This window comes from Bos grunniens, chromosome 12, assembly GCF_055505025.1.
Source record: "Bos grunniens cultivar Pamir isolate PY7600 chromosome 12, Bosgru_T2T1.0, whole genome shotgun sequence".
NCBI lineage: Eukaryota > Metazoa > Chordata > Mammalia > Artiodactyla > Bovidae > Bos > Bos grunniens.
Window position 1 is genome coordinate 92,919,732 of NC_141176.1, and position 18,426 is coordinate 92,938,157.

The 18,426-nt window shown below is 48.9% G+C and overlaps 1 long non-coding RNA gene across 2 annotated transcripts; it reads right to left on the bottom strand.

Annotated features, from left to right (window-relative positions):
- Positions 1-2,945: 2,945 nt before the first annotated feature.
- On the bottom strand, positions 2,946-8,185 carry LOC147362111 (uncharacterized). Of its 2 annotated transcripts, XR_015138488.1 has the most exons (4): positions 7,973-8,125; positions 5,136-5,271; positions 4,669-4,926; positions 2,946-3,794 (listed from the first exon to the last, which is right to left on the bottom strand). It is a non-coding gene; the product is annotated as an uncharacterized LOC147362111 (long non-coding RNA). The 2 variants fall into 2 exon arrangements; XR_015138487.1 differs by lacking the exon at positions 2,946-3,794 and having other exon boundaries at positions 3,954-4,926; positions 7,973-8,185.
- Between the last annotated feature and the right edge of the window lie 10,241 nt (positions 8,186-18,426).

Below are 18,426 nucleotides of genomic sequence, written 5' to 3' on the forward strand. Positions count from 1 at the left end.
CATATTGCTCCCCGCCCTTCAGCCCCTAAAGCCCCCTCCAGGACAGACGCGGCACCCGGCGCCTCCGCCCGAGCTCAGTCTCGCCCGCGGTGCCCCGCGTCTGGCCCTGTCTTACTGTACTTACAGGCCAGCGAAGTGAAACACACAGAGGAAATGATTGAGAAGGGAAAGGCAGGCAGAAAACCCCCTGAACTCGAAGGAAGGTGTCCCCTTTAAAACAGATTCGGTAGGACGTCCCGGTGGGGGCCAGAGGCTGAGACTCCTGAAGTGGGGGCCCGGCTCAGTCCCTGCTCAGAACTAGATCGTGCATGCCGCAGCAGAGATCACATGCTGAGACGGAGACCCCAGGCAGCCAGATAATGTTTTTTAAGAAAGACCGCCCCTTTAAAAAGACATGACGATTCCCAAGTTACAGCAGGAAATAAACTGGATATGGAATAAGAAAATCTGGGGTGCATCTTATTTGGAGTGGAAAAAAACCTAATGACTTACAAGATCCCTCTTTTAAAAAACAAAGGTAAATGGCATTCTTAAAAATCTACATGGGGAAAAGCTTTTAAGTAAAAATTGGCAAATTTGAGAGTAAAAATAAGGCAGTGCCGAATATTTCAGTGTGCACAGAACTACAAGCCAGCCCGGTGTGATGGTGAACCAGGAGGGGCTGGCAGGTGGGCGCTCCTGGAGGGCTCAAGGCATGAAGAGGCTGGTCTGGGGGGCGCTCCTGGGGCGCAGGTGTGCAGGGGCTGGTCTGGAGCGGGAGCCGAAACGCGGTCCGAGCTGGAGGCCGCGCCGGAGGGGTCAGGAGGAGGAGGACCCCGAGCTCAAGGCATGAAGAGGCTGGTCTGGGGGGCGCTCCTGGGGCGCAGGTGTGCAGGGGCTGGTCTGGAGCGGGAGCTGAAACGCGGTCCGAGCTGGAGGCCGCGCCGGAGGGGTCAGGAGGAGGAGGACCCCGAGCGCCCGTGCTGCCCCTGACTCCGGTGCCTGGCCCGCAGCCACCAGGGTGACGGTCCCTCAGGGAAACCGACCAGCACCGTGTTCCAGGATGCCTGTGTCTCTGACCCCAAGTCCACATCCCCGCGATGCCCTGACACTTGCGGGGAGGGAGTTCTGATGCCAGAACAGCACATACAGAAAAAAGTCCTGAATGTCCTTTGACAGGACGCAAAGGAGTGTGGTGCCGTGTCCCCGGACGGGTCCAGACGTGATGGGGCGGATGTCACAGCCACTGTGACGGGAGGGCTGTGAAGGGGGCAGAGCACCCCTGCACACGTGTGTGTGTGTGCGTGTGTGCAGAGTCACGTGTGTGTAACAGCAGCTGTGCCCCACAGTGGATTTGCAAAGCCAAGGGAAGCTGTTGACTGCACACCCTTTCATACCTCCTGCATTTTTTTGTCAAAACAACATCCGTAAATAAAATTAATCACGAATTGTTGAGAAAAACAGAATGAGCCCACCGGCCACACCCTGCCCTGGGAGGTGCGGGTCGGCCCACGCCAGGGAGCCCAGGGCCCCCAACCCAGCCAGCTGTGTCCTCCCTGCTTGCTTCACAGGAATCTTTATCATGAGTCATACAAACCTCCGTCTTCTTGGCTCATGAACTTACTGTTTTTCAAGAACGTCTGCTCTGAAAATGAAGAAATGAAGGCTCACGCTCTTCCCCATGATTCCTCCCTTCCAGTTTCCGACAGCTCATCAGACTGTATATACAATAGACTTTGCACGTCTGGTCTCAAAGCTGCAAACACACAGACGGCGTCTGTGGCCTGTTAACTCCCCTGGAGCCCAGGAGTGAAGTGCTGTTCTGACTCGGGACAGCTGAGGCTCTGGGCACAGAGACGAGTGGGTCTCCTCCCAAACACCGGCAGACATGCCAAGTTCTTGTCACGTGTTAATTTGCTTTATATTCAGACTGTTGTCCAGCCTTTTGTCTTCCCTGGACATTTTAAAATAAAAACACAGCAATTTTTAATGCTATTGTTAACAACAACAACAAAAAACCCACAGAACTTTGTCTTATCACCGTGATCAGCAATTTTCTTATTAAACGATCTGCACAAACCCAGCTCCTTCTTGAAGACCTTTTCCTCAGAACTCCCTCCATGCGACCCTCCCTCCTCGGCTGGGATCCCCCTCCCCGAACCCCAGCCTGCCTTCCCCTTGTCTTCCTGGTTCGTTACGCTGAGGTGGCCCTTCCAGGGCTTATCGGCCGGAAGGCATGAGAGGACGGCATCCTGAATCGCTGCTCGTCTGGTTTGCTGGCCGCTGCACTTGATCTGAGAGCGGGCTGCCCGTGAAGCTCCCGCTGAAGCCCTGACCCTCAGCACGCAGAAGGCCTGGCTCCCCGGCCTGCTGGCCTCCAGCTCTGAGGCTGGCTGCGTGGTGTAACCTGGGCTTTTCCCAGAACTTTTGAAATCCTGCCCCAAGTTTCTCTGTTTCACAAGACGCCAGTGGGCTTGTTTCCCTTTGTGCCGACAGGGCTCAGTGAAGACTCCTGACTCACGTCCTGCCAGGCACCGTCCCCACCACCGCCCTGCTCTCACTTTCTGTAAGAGGAATCTGTGCGGCCCATGGGTCAGGAGATCCTGAATGGAAAACCACAGGCCTGCCCGCCCGCCGCCTCCGCTCCGTGAACTTCCCACTGTTTCTGGTCAGCCTTCCCCGCAGTGGCCTCTAGATCAGGGTGTCATTTCCTGTTTTCTGGCTGCTGTTCTTCAGCTGCTAAGTCCTGTCTCTCTGCAAACCCAATGACTGCTGCACACCAGGCTCCTCTGTCCTCCCGTCTCCCAGAGCTCGCTCAAACTCGTGTCCGTCGAGTCGATGATGCCATCCAACCATCGCATCCTCTGCCACCCCCTTCTCTTCCCGCCTTCAGTCTTTCCCAGCATCAGGGGCTTTTCCAGTGAGCCAGCTCTGTCCTGGTGCTCACAGTTTTAATAAGACTGTTGTTTTGTTTTCTTTCTTTTTTTTTTTTATGGCTATGATACTTTCTTGAAGTTCTGAGGGCACTAATCCATGTGTCTGGAGTCCTCTCCTCTTTCACCGAGTACAGGGCAGGTTGTAACTTTTTGTGTGAAGAGAGAGACAGTAAAGAGCTCCTGCTTCGTGAGCTGTCTGGAGTCAGTTACTTGCTGTCTGTTATTTTTAAAAAACTTTACATAAAAGCCATCCTTCGTTCTTCCACGGCCACTGTGTGCTGAGGCTTTACCAACCCTCTCTGGAATTGGGTGGGTGGTCCTGTGCATCCCCCCTGGCTGCCAGCACAGGATGCCCCCACGTCTCCTGGTTGCTGCAGTACCTGTGACTGGTGTGTATTTGTATATCTGCATGTACGCGAGTGTGTGTGTCTGAGTGTGTGTGTATGTACTCATGGTGTTAACCTGTGTGCCTGTATGTGTTCCTGCAAAGACAGGAGGGCAGTGTATAAAAGTAGGTGTGGACACAGACACATGGGAAGCTGCGAGATAAAAAGCTGAGGAAGTTTTTAAGGGCCCCTACTGAGGAATCAACGCTCTGCAAATGGCGACCGAGCTGCACAGGCCGCCAGCCTCCCACACGGAGGCCCCAGGGTGGCAGAGAGCAGGGGTCACGGGCTGGGGCTGCTGGCTGAGGTGGCCCAGGGGTCAAGCCTGGCTCTGCTCCATCTGGTGCCCTTAAGAAAACTACTCCTGTGCTCTCACCCTTAATTTTCTTATCTTCTAAAAGATAATAACGCTTCTTGTGGGGTCGTTCCAGTCAGCACAATGGCGCTTGCCACAGAGCCACCGGCCAACGGACGGGACGGACACTGGCCGTTCCTGGGTAAGAAGAACAAATTTGGTATAAATCTTAAATCTGCCCAAAGTGGACCAGGAAAGTGGGAGAACAGGAATAATGAACAAATCACATCATCTAAACACGTCAGTTAAAAGACAAAGGCTTTCAGACCGGATAGAAAATTAAGACCCAGACAGGTATACGTTACTACAAGAAAGTCATTTAACACATAAAGACAGATGGGTTCAAAGTAAAAGGTGAAAAAAGCTTTACCATGAGAGCTAATCACGTGAAATCGCACACAGAAAGCAAGAGCACACACATGCAGGCAGCTGTGCAAACGCACACACAAACGCCCACAGGCACACGCACCCCGCGAAGCCGAGCGGCTAGCCACACGCAGCCCGCAGAGCTGAGTGTAGCCACACGCAGCCCGCGAAGCTTGGTCCCCAGCAGCCTTCAGCGTTAGGCAGTCAGTGCAGAAGTTAGAGCCTGGCTCTTCCTCTAGTTTCCGTTTCAATTCCAGGTCTCACACACAAACGTTTTTGGCTCCACTGGCCTAAAGCTGCATTTCTTTCAGCTCCTACACATTCAGAGGAACGGCTTCCTGGTCTGCAGGGTCGTAAAACCTTCAGACCCAGGACAAGACAATCATCAACTGCTGTCCAGTTTATCAAGGAGAGAAACTCCTGGTGGATCGTCAGCTCTTAAACATGCAGATCAGATCAGATCAGATCAGTCGCTCAGTCGTGTCCGACTCTTTGCGACCCCGTGAATTGCAGCACGCCAGGCTCCTAAATAACGGTGTGTGGTCCTGAGAAAGGGTCAAGGGGTGGCGTCACTATGTCTGGAGAAAGTGAGGAACTGGGACCCAAAAGACAGCCATAAAGACAACAAACTGGACGTCACGCTTACACTCACGGGTCAGAAATCACAGGCGTCGGGCCCCGGGCCAGCCAAGGACGGACAGGTCGAGTCTGACGAGGACAGAAAAGCTGCCGCTGTTCCCGCCTCTGGGGGCTCTTCGCCCGCTCTCAGAGTCTATGCTGAGGGCTTTGTAGCTCTATCCTTTGAAATAAACTTTGCCTGCTTGAATGTTTGCGAGTTTGCGGAGTCCATTCTTCCGCTCTGTGAACAGAGCTCGGTTCCCCGTCTCATCAGGACACGGAGTGTCTGCAGAGACAAAGAAGGCATTTCATAAAGACAGGCGCTCGTCAGAGCGTGCCTAAGACCGTAGACCTCCGGTGACGGAGCTTCCCAGCACAGGCGAGAGCGAGGGAGGCAGCAGACAGCCCAGCAACAGCCAAGGTTTCAACACTCTCCCTTCAGTGGCTGATAAGGAGACAGAAAAACGGGAAGGACGTGAAACATTGTCAACCGACCTGACCTCGGTAACTGCAGGACGTTACACTGAACAGCGCTCTTCAAATGGTGCGGGGACTGTCACCCAGGGGAGCACGCGGTGTCACAGAGCCAGGCTCGCTGCAGCAAGAGGGCTGAAGTTATGCAGAACGTGTCCTAGATCACAATGACAGTCAGGGAGAAACCCAGCAGGGAGCTAAGTGGTGAGGAACTTAAGCCAGGCACTTTAAATAAATAATCCAATAATTCTGACATAAACAGATAATATAAACAACACACTTTACATATCTATGAGTCAAAGAAAAATCACAAGGAAAATTAGAACATATTTTGAATTGAATGAATAAGAAAGCAGACCCAAAATCTGTACGATACAGCTTAAGAAGTGCCTAGGGGATAGTCATAGCTTCAGGTGCTTACATTTTAAAAGATGAAAGTTTTAAATACAATGACCTAAGCCTGAAAAAGCTAGAAAAAGGAGGGCAAGGTGAATTCAAAGTAAATAGAAGAAAGAAAAATAAAGGTGAAAGACGAGATCAAAGCAGAAAAAGGGCAAATCGATGAAACCAAAATTGGTTGTTTGAGAAGACCAACAAAACCGATAAACCTTTAGCTAGACTAATTATAAAGAGAAAAAAAAATCAATATCAGGAATGAGAGGAGAAGACAGCAGATCCTACTGAGAACTTTATGAATCGATTTACGCCAATAACTGTACAACTTACATCACATGGTCAAATTCCACAACATCTGCAAATTGTCCAAGTGGACGCAATAAGAAATAGAAAATAAAAATAGATCCATATCCATTAAAGATATTGAATTTGTCATTTTAAACCTTTCCACCAAGAAAACTCCAGAGACCACACTGGTGAATTCCATTTAACTGTCAAGAAAGAGAATCTCATACAGCCTTTCAGAAACTGAAGAGGGACTAGCTCACAACTACTGAGCCCAGCGTCACCCTGATTGAAAAATCAGACAAAAATATCACAAGAAAATACAGACCAATATCCTTCAATCAAATATTAGCAATTTGAATACAGCAATATATAAAATCAATAATATACCAAAACAAGTGAAGTTTTCCTCTAGAATGCAAGATTGGCTTAACATTTGAAAATCTAAAAAAGAAAGAAGCAAAATGTAAAATCATCTCAATAGATTAAGATTTTGATGAAATTCAACACTTGTTGATTTTAAAAATGACGCTCAGGAAAGTGGGAATAGAAGGGAATTTCCTTAACTTGAGAAAGGACATTTACAGTCAGGAAGACCCCCTGGAGGAGGGCATGCAACCCACTCCAGCCTTCTTGCCTGGAGAATCCCATGGACAGAGGAGCCCGGTGGGCTACAGTCCATGGCGTCACAAAGAGTTGGACATGACTGAGCGACTAAGCACAGCATCAGTTCAGTTTCAGTTCAGTTGCTCAGTCGTGTCTGACTCTTTGCAACCCCGTGGACCGCAGCACACCAGGCCTCCCTGTCCATCACCAACTCCCGGAGTTTACTCAAACTCATGTCCATTGAGTTGGTGATGCCATCCAGCCATCTCATCCTCTGTCGTCCCCTTCTCCTCCTGTCTTCAATCTTTTCTAGCATCAGGGTCAGCTTCAGCATCCAGGAATCCTTCCAATGAATATTCAGGACTGATTTCCTTTAGGATGGACTGGTTGGATCTCCTTGCAGTCCAAGGGACTCTCAAGAGCCTTCTCCAACACCACAGTTCAAAAGCATCAATTCTTCAGTGCTCAGCTTTCTTTAGAACCCAACTCTCACACCCATACATGACTACTGGAAAAACCGTAGCTTTGACTAGATGGACCTTTGTTGGCAAAGTAATGTCTTTTATTGGCAAACTAATGTCTCTGCTTTTTAATGCTTATGGAATAAGCATAATTATGGAATTATGCTTATGGAACAATGCTTATGAATTATGGAAGTGCTTATGGAATTATGGAAAATGATTATGGAAATTCAAATAGCAAAAGCAATTTTTTACAAGAACAGTTGGAGAACTTACTCTACCTAATTTCAAGACTTGGATCATACGGCTACAGTAGTGAAGACGCCGTGGTGTCGGTGACATGAGGACACGTCGTCTGAGTGGAGCAGGGAGCGTCCGGGACATCCACTCGTTTTCAACAGAGATGCCAAGTGACTTAGTAGGTTAAGAAAAGTCTTTTCATTCATCACATGGGGAGAATGAACAGTAACTCTTATCTCACACTACCTTCAAAATTTAATTTGATCATATGCCTAACCGTAGAAGCTAAAACCATGAACCTTCTAGAAAAAAAATGACAGAAAAATATTTATGATGTTGGGATACGCAAACATTTCTTAGGATACAAAAAGCATGAAGCATAAAAAATACTGATAAACTGAGTTTTCATTAAATGTAAAGCTTTTTAAAAGGTACTATTTCTATTTAAAAATAAAAAGGCAAGCCATATAATGGGGTAAATATTTACAATACGTCAAAGTATCTGTATCCAGAATATATAAGAACACTTGTAATTCAATAACAAGAAAACCAGTAACCTATTTTTAAAAACAGGAGAAAGTTTGAATATTTACCCAAAGAAGGTATGTGAATTAATAGGCACAAGAAAAGACCCATGACTTCAGTAATCATCAAGAAAATGCAAATCACAGTCACGATGAGATAGCATTAGACAACTATCAGAATGTTAAAATGCTGTTGTTTAGTCACGACGTCATGTCCAGCTCTTTTGCAACCCCATGGACTGTGGCCCTCCAAGCTCCTGTGTCCACGGGATTTTCTAGGCAAGAATACTGGAGTGGGTTGCCATTTCCTTCTCCAATTCTTTAAAATTTAAAAGACTAATCATACCAAGTATCGGCAAGGATGTGGAGCCACTCTTGCTGGGAACTTACGAACACAGTGTAAAGTCGCTTTGGAAAAGCACGGAGAGTTTGTTTTTAAAGCTAAACGTACAGCGAGCACGTCACCCAGCCGCTCCTTTCTGAGGTATAACACCAGCAACCACTGGGAACAACCAAAGTCCTTCCACAGGTGAACGGGTAGGAGACTGGCAGATCCTTCTGGAATAAGCCGCTGTCAGCAACGAGAGGAATGAACTAGTGGTTCACGCAGCGCAGACGGATCCAGGTATGGAAAAAGAGAGACCGCGTGATTCCATCTGCGTGAAAGTCTGCAACGCACACGCCTGATGAACAGTGGCAGAAGCGGACAAGCATGTGGGGACAGGAGGGCCTCTGGGTGAAGAAGGCGCTTTCTGTCTTGACTAGGGTGCTGGTTTCATGGGCGTCTGCTGTCGACCAAGAAACCGCAGGAGGTTTACAGGCGCAGAAAGTCACAAGGTTGCTCAGCACGAGTTAGGGCTGACTCTGACAGAAGAAGGAAGGGCGTGTCTGTGAGCGATCGGCTGTCACAGGTCATTCAGGGTGGGCGTTCATGAGTGTCCTGAGTTTCTGGAACCTTGTGCAGATGTTCTGGAGGCCTGTGTCAAGACCAGGACAGGTCAGAGTTCAGACCCCATTGGGGCTGAGACGAGCGCAAGCTCCCCTTCCTCCCAGGCCTCCAGTCCATTGGAGGCTCTCCTGGCAAGACTGGAGCCATTCTGACTTCCTTTCACAGGGCATTTGTCAAAACTCATCAAACCGCACATCTAAAGTGGTTCGTATATTTCATATACCCTAATTTTCAAAAAGTTGATTTGAAAAAGCAGAGGTTACAAGGAAAAAGGAAATGAATGAGTCACCTTCAGCTGGCTCCACCTGGAGAAACAAAAGGCATCAGCACCCTGGCCTTAGGCTTCTTTTTAGATGGAATCATGGTCTTTTCTTACATAAATTCTTGCTAATTTTATTTTCAAGTCTTGGTAATGTGTAGAAACACCCAACTATCCGTGTTAACTACCTTTTGTCATGGAAGGAGACAGGGATTTGTCTTCACTATGTTTCGTCTTTTTTGATTAGTGGGGTTTTTTAGCTGCACTGTGAGGCCTGTGGGAACCCACTTCCTCAACCAAGGATTGAACCCATGCTTCCTGCAGTGGACATGCAGAGTCTCAACCACTGCACTTCCAGAGAAGTCCCTGGTCACTGTGATCTTAAGGTTTCCATCTTGGTCCTAACCTTCCCTTTTGTCATTAAGAGCAGATAGCGCTGGATTAGCTGGTTGATACAATCACCTTCTGAAGGATCTTTCCAGGTGACTCAGTAAAGAGTATGCCTGTAATCAGGAAACCCTGGTTTGATCCCTGGGTGGGGAAGGTTCCCTGGAGGAGGGCATGACAGCCCACTCCAGTATTTTTGCCTGGAGAATCCCATGGACAAAGGAGCCTGGCGGGCTACAGTCCATGGGGTTGCAGAGTTGGACACAACTGCCTGACTGATGCTTTCAGAAGGACAGTGGGCATCTGTCTGGAACGCGAGCTCTCCCCAAGGCTCCGGGGCCACACCCTCTCCCACAGTCAGCCCTCCCGGCCACCGTGCTGCAGACTGGCCTCACAGAACCGATGTGAGTTAAAATCAGGAGTTACAAGCACAGAAGCGACTTCACATGGACTTCGGCTCCCGACCTGTGGTGTCCGTGACTAGGAAGAAGCCCTGGGAGGCCATGTCTCGTTTCTGAAACAAGCTGAGGCTCGAGGCCCGCCCACTGAGACCAGGGGCATGGAACTGGAAACCCGCTGTGACTGGAGCCACACACGTTCTCTGCTGCAGACGACCTGGGACTGCTGGACTGAATCTGCTTTCTAAGAAAGCAAGTTTTGGTTCTTTTTCAGGAGAGTTCCTCTTTTGTAACTGTCTAAAAGGAAGCCTACCATGCTTGAAAAATTTCAAGGGATCCATCGAAAAGAAGTTCTCTGAGAGGCACCCGGGACGTGTCCAGAAGACGCTCTCACTGCATTAGGCAGAGAGCAGGTGTGAGCGCCCGGAGCAGCCCCAAGCAGAGGCGGGTGTTTAAAGGATCTCGGGGTGGGAGTCTTACCTCTTTCCCGCTTGTTAGCATAGCTTTGAGCTGAAAGCGGTTTGCTCTTTTTCTGACGTGTTATTCGTTAACACTAATCTCACATCTAGCAGCCCCAAGTCTCTTGCCTTTTATCAGATCAGATCAGATCAGATCAGTCGCTCGGTTGTGTCCGACTCTTTGTGACCCCATGAACCGCAGCACGCCAGGCCTCCCTGTCCATCACCAACTCCCGGAGTTCACCCAGACTCACGTCCATCGAGTCAGTGATGCCATCCAGCCATCTCATCCTCTGGCATCCCCTTCTCCTCTTGCCCCCAAATCCCTCCCAGCATCAGAGTCTTTTCCAATGAGTCAACTCTTTGCATGAGGTGGCTGAAGTACTGGAGTTTCAACTTTAGCATCATTCCTTCCAAAGAAATCCCAGGGCTGATCTCCTTCAGAATGGACTGGTTGGATCTCCTGCAGTCCAAGGGACTCTCAAGAGTCTTCTCCAACACCACAGTTCAAAAGCATCAATTCTTCGGCGCTGAGCCTTCTTCACAGTCCAACTCTCACATCCATACATGACCACAGGAAAAGCCATAGCCTTGACTAGACGAACCTTTGTTGGCAAAGTAACGTCTCTGCTTTTTAATATGCTATCTAGGTTGGTCATAACCTTCCTTCCAAGGAGTAAGCGTCTTTTAATTTCATGGCTGCAGTCACCATCTGCAGTGATTTTGGAGCCCCCAAAAATAAAGTCTGACACTGTTTCCACTGTTTCCCCATCTATTTCCCATGAAGTGATGGGACCGGACGCCATGATCTTCATTTTCTGAATGTTGAGCTTTAAGCCAACTTTTTCACTCTCCACTTTCACCTTCATCAAGAGGCTTTTTAGTTCCTCTTAACTTTCTGCCATAAGGGTGGTGTCATCTGCATATCTGAGGTTATTGATATTTCTCCCGGCAATCTTGATTCCAGCTTGTGTTTCTTCCAGTCCAGCGTTTCTCATGATGTACTCTGCATAGAAGTTAAATAAGCAGGGTGACAACATACAGCCTTGACGTACTCCTTTTCCTATTTGGAACCAGTCTGTTGTTCCATGTCCAATTCTAACTGTTGCTTCCTGACCTGCATATAGATTTCTCAAGAGGCAGGTCAGGTGGTCTGGTATTCCCATTTCTTTCAGAATTTTCCACAGTTTATTGTGATCCACACAGGCAAAGGCTTTGGCATAGTCAATAAAGCAGAAATAGATGTTTTTCTGGAACTCTCTTGCTTTTTCCATGATCCAGCGGATGTTGGCAATTTGATCTGTGGTTCCTCTGCCTTTTCTAAAACCAGCTTGAACATCAGGAAGTTCACGGTTCACATATTGCTGAAGCCTGGCTTGGAGAATTTTGAGCATTACTTTACTAGCGTGTGAGATGAGTGCAATTGTGTGGTAGCTTGAGCATTCTTTGGCATTGCCTTTCTTTGGGATCAGAATGAAAACTGACCTTTTCCAGTCCTGTGGCCACTGCTGAGTTTTCCAAATTTGCTGGCATATTGAGTGCAGCACTTACACAGCATCATCTTTCAGGCTTTGGAATAGCTCAACTGGAATTCCATCACCTCCACGTAGTGATGCTTTGTAAGGCCCACTTGACTTCACATTCTAGGATGTCTGGCTCTAGGTCAGTGATCACACCATCGTGATTATCTGGGTTGTGAAGATCTTTTTTGTACAGTTCTTCTGTGTATTCTTGCCATCTCTTCTTAATATCTTCTGCTTCTGTTAGGTCCATACCATTTCTGTCCTTTATCGAGCCCATCTTTGCATGAAATGTTCCTTTGGTATCTATGATTTTCTTGAAGAGATCTCTAGTCTTTCCCATTCTGTTGTTTTCCTCTATTTCTTTGCATTGATTGCTGAAGAAGGCTTTCTTATCTCTTCTTGCTATTCTTTGGAACTCTGCATTCAGATGTTTATATCTGAATGCAGAGTTTACATATGATATAAACATCAACATCTGAATGCCTTTTATCAATGAACCAAAATTAAACATTCCTGAGGTAAGTGGGCAGGAGAACTGGAGAAGTGAGAAATCTCGGTCTCTGGGGTGTCGAGCAGGCCAGGCCTCCCTTGGGCCACGCCGACTGAGCGCCAGGGGCCCTGGATTCTCCTGTCGCGGCTCCATGCCGGGCAGCTCTGTGGCACCAGGTCCAAGGCTGGGAATCCTAACGTCTGTGAGCAGTGGTCCCTTCCGAGGGGACCTCCCAGGGAGCTCTTGGGCCAAGCAAAAATGTGGGTAGCTTGAGTGCAATAGAAACACGAGCACAAGATTCACCCCCTGATGGCAGCAAAGGGAGGAATGACCGGTGCAGCCTGTTCACAATCGCGGGGCGTGCACACAGGCGGGCACACACTGAACACCACTGCTTCTTACCCAGTCAGTGTAATCTGAAAGAAAAGTCAATCTCAGAGAAAATCATAAACAGGTAACTCATCGTCAAGATATTTGCCATAGTATTTGTGAGATAACAGAAGACACACGTTATTAGTCTCAGGCCCTGGCTTCTGGTCCAAGGCTCCGGAAGCCCTGGAACGTCCTGATGAGACCCCTGGGAGCGCTCTTGCTTTATGTGTGTACTCGGCTGCCTCAGGGCTCGGTTACGACGTCTTTGTCGCGTCACCTGGGATCTGTTTTGCTGTGGCGAGCAGGCTCTGGAATGGCTCCATGGCACGTGGGATCTTAGTTCCCCAACCAGGGGTCAGACGGGGGCCCCTGCGTTGCCAGTCAGATTCCTAACTGCCGGACCACCGGGGAAACCCCAGCGTCCTTCAACACCAGGTCTCTGACCCTATGCCTGACGCATACTTCCTAAACCCCTTGCAAGTTCCTGGATGGTAAGAGCTTCTTCTCTTCTCACAAGGTGACTCTAGGGGAGTTCCTGATGGCTCCTGGTCACCGTGGATTAGAAGCCATGATTAGAAGCTTGGACTTTCAGCCCCACCCCAGCCTCGGGAAGTAAAGAGGAGCTGGTGATGGAGTCAACCATCACCTGTGCCTCTGTGACGAAACCTCCAGAAGGCCCCAACAGCATGTGGTTCAGAGGGTGTCCAGGGTGGTGACCGCACGTGGCAGCCCAACTCCAGGAGACAGAAGCCTGGGACTCCAGACGCTGGGGACCCACCCCAGGGCTTCTCACCCCCCAGTTCCCCTGTGTCCTTCACCAAACCCCTCCCCACAGAAGGAACCAGGGAACACAAGGAGAGCTCCTGCGAGCTCTGCAAGCCCTGCTAGCAAGTTAAAGGAGGCTGAATCGGGGTGGGGACATGCGTTTCTAACAAGTCAGACAGAAGATGTGGGCCACCTGGGGATGCTCTTCTGGTGACCGGCTTCTGACGGGTGGGGCTGAGCCCCTGACCTGCGGGACGCTGGGCCCAAGTCCCGGCAGTGGCTGGCGTGGTGTCGGAGATGCTGTGAGTGGGGCCGGGATGGAAGCAGAGACACGGGAGCTGTGAGGATTTCCTACAGCGTTCCTTATATTTAGCAGGGAAGCTATCATTAAGTAAAACATTACACCAAACGATGTTACATTAATTATTACTAAATGTGTTTTTATAGATTTTTTAATAGCATGAGAAAGTACTGGTTACAGATGAAAAAAGAATACAGAATATGACAATAATTTAAAAAATACTTATTTGGCTGTACTGGGTCTTAAAGAGTTTGCAAGATCTCTAATTTTAATGCAACATATGAACTCTTGGTTGCAGAATACAGGCTCTAGGTCCCTGACCAGGGATCGAACCCCAGGCCCCTTTACTAGGAGCACAGAGTCCTAACCACTGGGCCAGCAGGGGGGTCCAAACAACTGTATTTTTTAGAGCATTTTTAGGTTCACAGCAAAATTGCAAATACAGACTTTCATTACCCCTCTGCCAGCCTGGACACACACTGCCTCCCTCACCAATGGCCCACCGGGGGGCAGTCCCCGCTGAGGAGCTCACACGGAGGTGCCACCACCACGCAGAGAGCTTGGTTCACATTTGGAAGCTGCTCTGGGTCTGAGTTATTGCTCTGAAAACAGACAAAAGAATCACCAATCAGGCACGGATCTAACCTTCCTGCACAGACGGTGTTTTGGAATAAGTAATGGATCCGTGAAGGAAAATCTCCTTGCAGGCCTGCTCCAGCTGGAAAACACAACAGGGAAGACAGAATGAGGAATGGCCGGGGAACTCCTCAGCAGTCCAGTGGTTAAGATTCCACGCTTCCGCTGGAGGGGCCCGGGTTAGACCCCTGGTCAGGGAACTAAGATCCTAAAGAAAGAAAACAAACCACCAATCCGCCAGGCCCACCGGAATCACAGACCTACTGACCCACCAGGAAGCCGTGAAGTCAGAGGTCTGAGGCTGGCAGGGACCCAGCATGGCTGCAGCCCTGGAGGAGGGGGCAGGGATTCTCGGGTCTCTGTGCGGCCTGCAGTGCGGGCTCTGGCTCGAGGGCCCAGGTGGGGCCTGAGACTCTGCATCTGGAACAGGCCAGGTGGCGCCAATGCCCCAGACCCTACTCCGCGGCGCCTGAAGAGGGAGAGATGGCCATTCACCAGCTCCCCAGGTCAACCCACAGTGTGGGGTGTCCTCCAGGACACCAACTAATCAATGGTGTGCAAAGGGGACGGGGCCCTGAGACACCTTCAGAGACAACATTCAGACCTCAGTGGAGCCACAGTGAGCAAACTGGCTGAAAAAAAAAAAATTCTTTTTGAACAACTGGGGAACTGTGAACATCAACCGGAAATTAATTACTAAGGAATTGTTACGTTTTGGCTTTATATTAGCTATAATAATGGCATTCTACTTATGCAAAAGCTTTACATAAAAAATAAGAGGTCCAGGGTTTGTTTTATAAAAATCAAGCTGAAAAACCAACCAAAACAGGAAGCAGTGAGGAGGGATGATAAACCATGAAAGTAACAGGCACCGCAGGGCTCACCACGTTCTCTTGTTTTTATTTAAGTTTTTAAAAAATTTTCGTAAAACAAGTCTGAAAAACTATAGCACTACGCAACGTGACTATTTCTGCTTAGCATACCTGAAGAAAAACTGTGTGTGTGCGCTTCAGTTCAGTTCAGTCGCTCAGTCGTGTCCAACTCTTTGCGACGCCATGAATCGCAGCACACCAGGCCTCCCTGTCCATCACCAACTCCCAGAGTTCACCCAGACTCACGTCCATCGAGTCAGTGATGCCATCCAGCCATCTCATCCTCTGGTGTCCCCTTCTCCTCCTGGCCCAAATCCCTCCCAACATCAGAGTCTTTTCCAATGAGTCAACTCTTCGCATGACGTGGCTGAAATACTGGAGTTTCAGCTTTAGCATCATTCCTTCCAAAGAATACCCAGGACTGATCTCCTTCAGAATGGACTGGTTGGATCTCCTTGTAGTCCAAGGGACTCTCAAGAGTCTTCTCCAACACCACAGTTCAAAAGCATCAATTCTTCAGCACTCAGCCTTCTTCACAGTCCAACTCTCACATCCATACATGACCACAGGAAAAACCACAGCCTTGACTAGACGGACCTTTGTTGGCAAAGTAATGTCTCTGCTTTTCAATATGCTATCTAGATTGGTCATAACCTTTCCTCCAAGGAGTAAGCGTCTTTTAATTTCATGGCTGCAGTCACCAACTGCAGTGATTTTGGAGCCCAAAAAATTAAGTGTGACACTGTTTCCACGTCTATTTCCCATGAAGTGATGGGACCAGATGCCACGATCTTAGTTTTCTGAATGTTGAGCTTTAAGCCAACTTTTTCACTCTCCTCTTTCACTTTCATCAACAGGCTTTTTAGTTCTTCTTCACTTTCTGCCATAAGGGTGGTGTCATCTGCATATCTGAAGTTAATGATATTTCTCCCGGCAATCTTGATTCCAGCTTGTGCTTCATCCAGCCCGGCATTTTGCATGATGTACTCTGCATACAAGTTAAATAAGCAGGGTGACAATATACAGCCTTAATGTACTGCTTTCCCAATTTGGAACCAGTCTGTTGTTCCATGTCCAGTTCTAATTGTTGCTTTCTGACCTGCATACAGGTTTCTCAAGAGGCAGGTCAGGTGGTCTGGTATTCCCACCTCCTTCAGAATTTTTTTTTTGACTGTGTGGATCACAATAAACTGTTCGTGCTTAGTTGTGTCCAACTCTTTGCGACCCCACGGACTGTAGCCGCCAGGCTCCTCTGTCCATGGGCTTCTCCAGGCAACAATACTGGAGTGGGTTGCCATGCTCTCCTCCAGGGGATCTTCCCACCCCAGGGATCAAAGCAGAGTCTCCTGCACTGGCAGGCAGATTCTTTACCCACTAGCACCACGTGGGAAGCTCAAGAAATAATATAGCCTAGAGCAAAAGAGAAAAAAGGCACAGATTCCACGTTCTGCGATTCCACGTTCTGCGATTCCACGTTCTTTCAACCATCGCTCCTCTCCTTCAGACATGGAACCCACACCTCCGGGAAACTGGCCCTCCCAGCGCTGGAGGCAGGTCATTTCACAGGTGAAGAGGCCCTGCCTTTCAGCTGGGAGCTTACATGCCTCATTGTTACCAAAGCCGATCCTTAAAGCCGATCCTTCATCCTGAGACTTCCCTCAGGTCCAGTGGTCAGGACCCTGTGCTTCCAATGCAGGGGGCCTGGGTTCGATCCCTGGTCAGGGAACTAGATCCTGCATGCTGCAACTAAGACCTGGTAGAGCCAAACAAATACTTTTTTAAAAATCACAAAAATAAAAAGGCTGTCTCCAAAAGAACTCACAAGGTGTGGAGTCCTTTGCGGTTTTCCACATCCTTCCTTCAACCAGAATAGATCAGAGCCCCTGACGGTGCACTGGTTAGGCCTCTGTGCGCCCACCGCGGGAGGCATGGGTGTGATCCCTAGTTGAGGAACTAAGATCCCAAGAGCCTCCGGCTCAGCCAGAAAGAAAAAAAAAACAGACCCAGCCCTAATTAAGGATTCAAACAAAAAACAATACCAAACAAGAAAATCCCTCCATATTATTTCCCACACTGTATAAAAAACATAGCATCATAGAATTTTTGACAAATCTTTCATTTTCTGCTGTTTTTAAAAGTTCTGTCCTTTTGCTGAAACAAACTTCTTTGGGTCTTTAAAAAGAGAAGATTTTAAACGCAGCATGTATTATGCATTTGGACCCAGAAAAAATGGGCTCTGAAGGGCCTAAGAAAATAAAACTGCCTGCTGAAAGGACTCTGGGTAGCTCACAGTTTCCAAAAGGAGCAGAGAACGATGCGAGGAGAGTGCAGGCACGAGGGGGCAAGCGGGAGCCGCAGCCGAGGGTGCGAACCCGACCCCCTGAGGGTGGCGCTGGCCCTTCACCACCAACCCGACCCGAGAGGGCAGGGCAGGCCCTTCACCACCCAACACCGGTTCCTGGGCAGCCAGCTTCTCTGCACCCACATTCAGAGGGTAAAACATTCTCTCAACACTGGAAGGGGCTTCCAAGCCAGGAAAGCAACAATTGACAGGTCTTTTTGTTTTCATACTAAAATTACTTGGTAGTTTCTCACCATCAGGAAGTTGGTGAGAAAAGGGCAATGTTCTAGAATTAACTAATTACTCCTGAGCTTAGCACTCTATTTCATAAGGACATGAGCTCGAGTGATGACCTACTGGAACATCCTGTCACAAACTTGCTGCTGAAGGATGTCACAGTGATGGCACAGAGATGGAAGGTCAGCACCTCTTTTCCATGGCGCACCTGGCCAGACAGCACTTCTCTCAAGCGATGCCGCTGAGACTCTCCCCCACCCAGAACAGCAACTAACAAGAACCCGGAAAGCTCCCAAACACCTAGCAAGACCTCAGCGAGCGAACCGACTCTTCAGTAGCAGTGGATTCCTGCCCCGGAGAGCAGAACAAACCGTGGACTAAGAACGCAGCCTGCCAAATCAGCAATGAAGGATGTCTCAGCCGTCACCCTTCTGTGACTGCAGACACCCCCGACGGTGCAGCCTGGGGACACGCCCGCCACCCCACAAACCTGCACTGCAACCAGCCCGACAAGTCCTGAGGGAACGCAGCATGGCAAAGCACGGGACACTGGCCCCAGAGAGCTGGGGTGGAGATCAAGGCAAGACTTCAGTGAGGCCAGACTCTTGCATCTCCTCACACAGAAAGGCACTTAAGTTCCTTAACTTGGCTTATCTGGTTTTCCTTAATTAACAATAATCTTCTGACCTTTGGACCACCTGCCCTTTGTTGCAAAAACTCCAATATACCCTGGCTTTTTCTCTGGGCTATTTGAGATGATGTCCCCCAAGCTTGAGGTCCTAAAAATGTCAGAGGCATAAAGCATAGCTCTC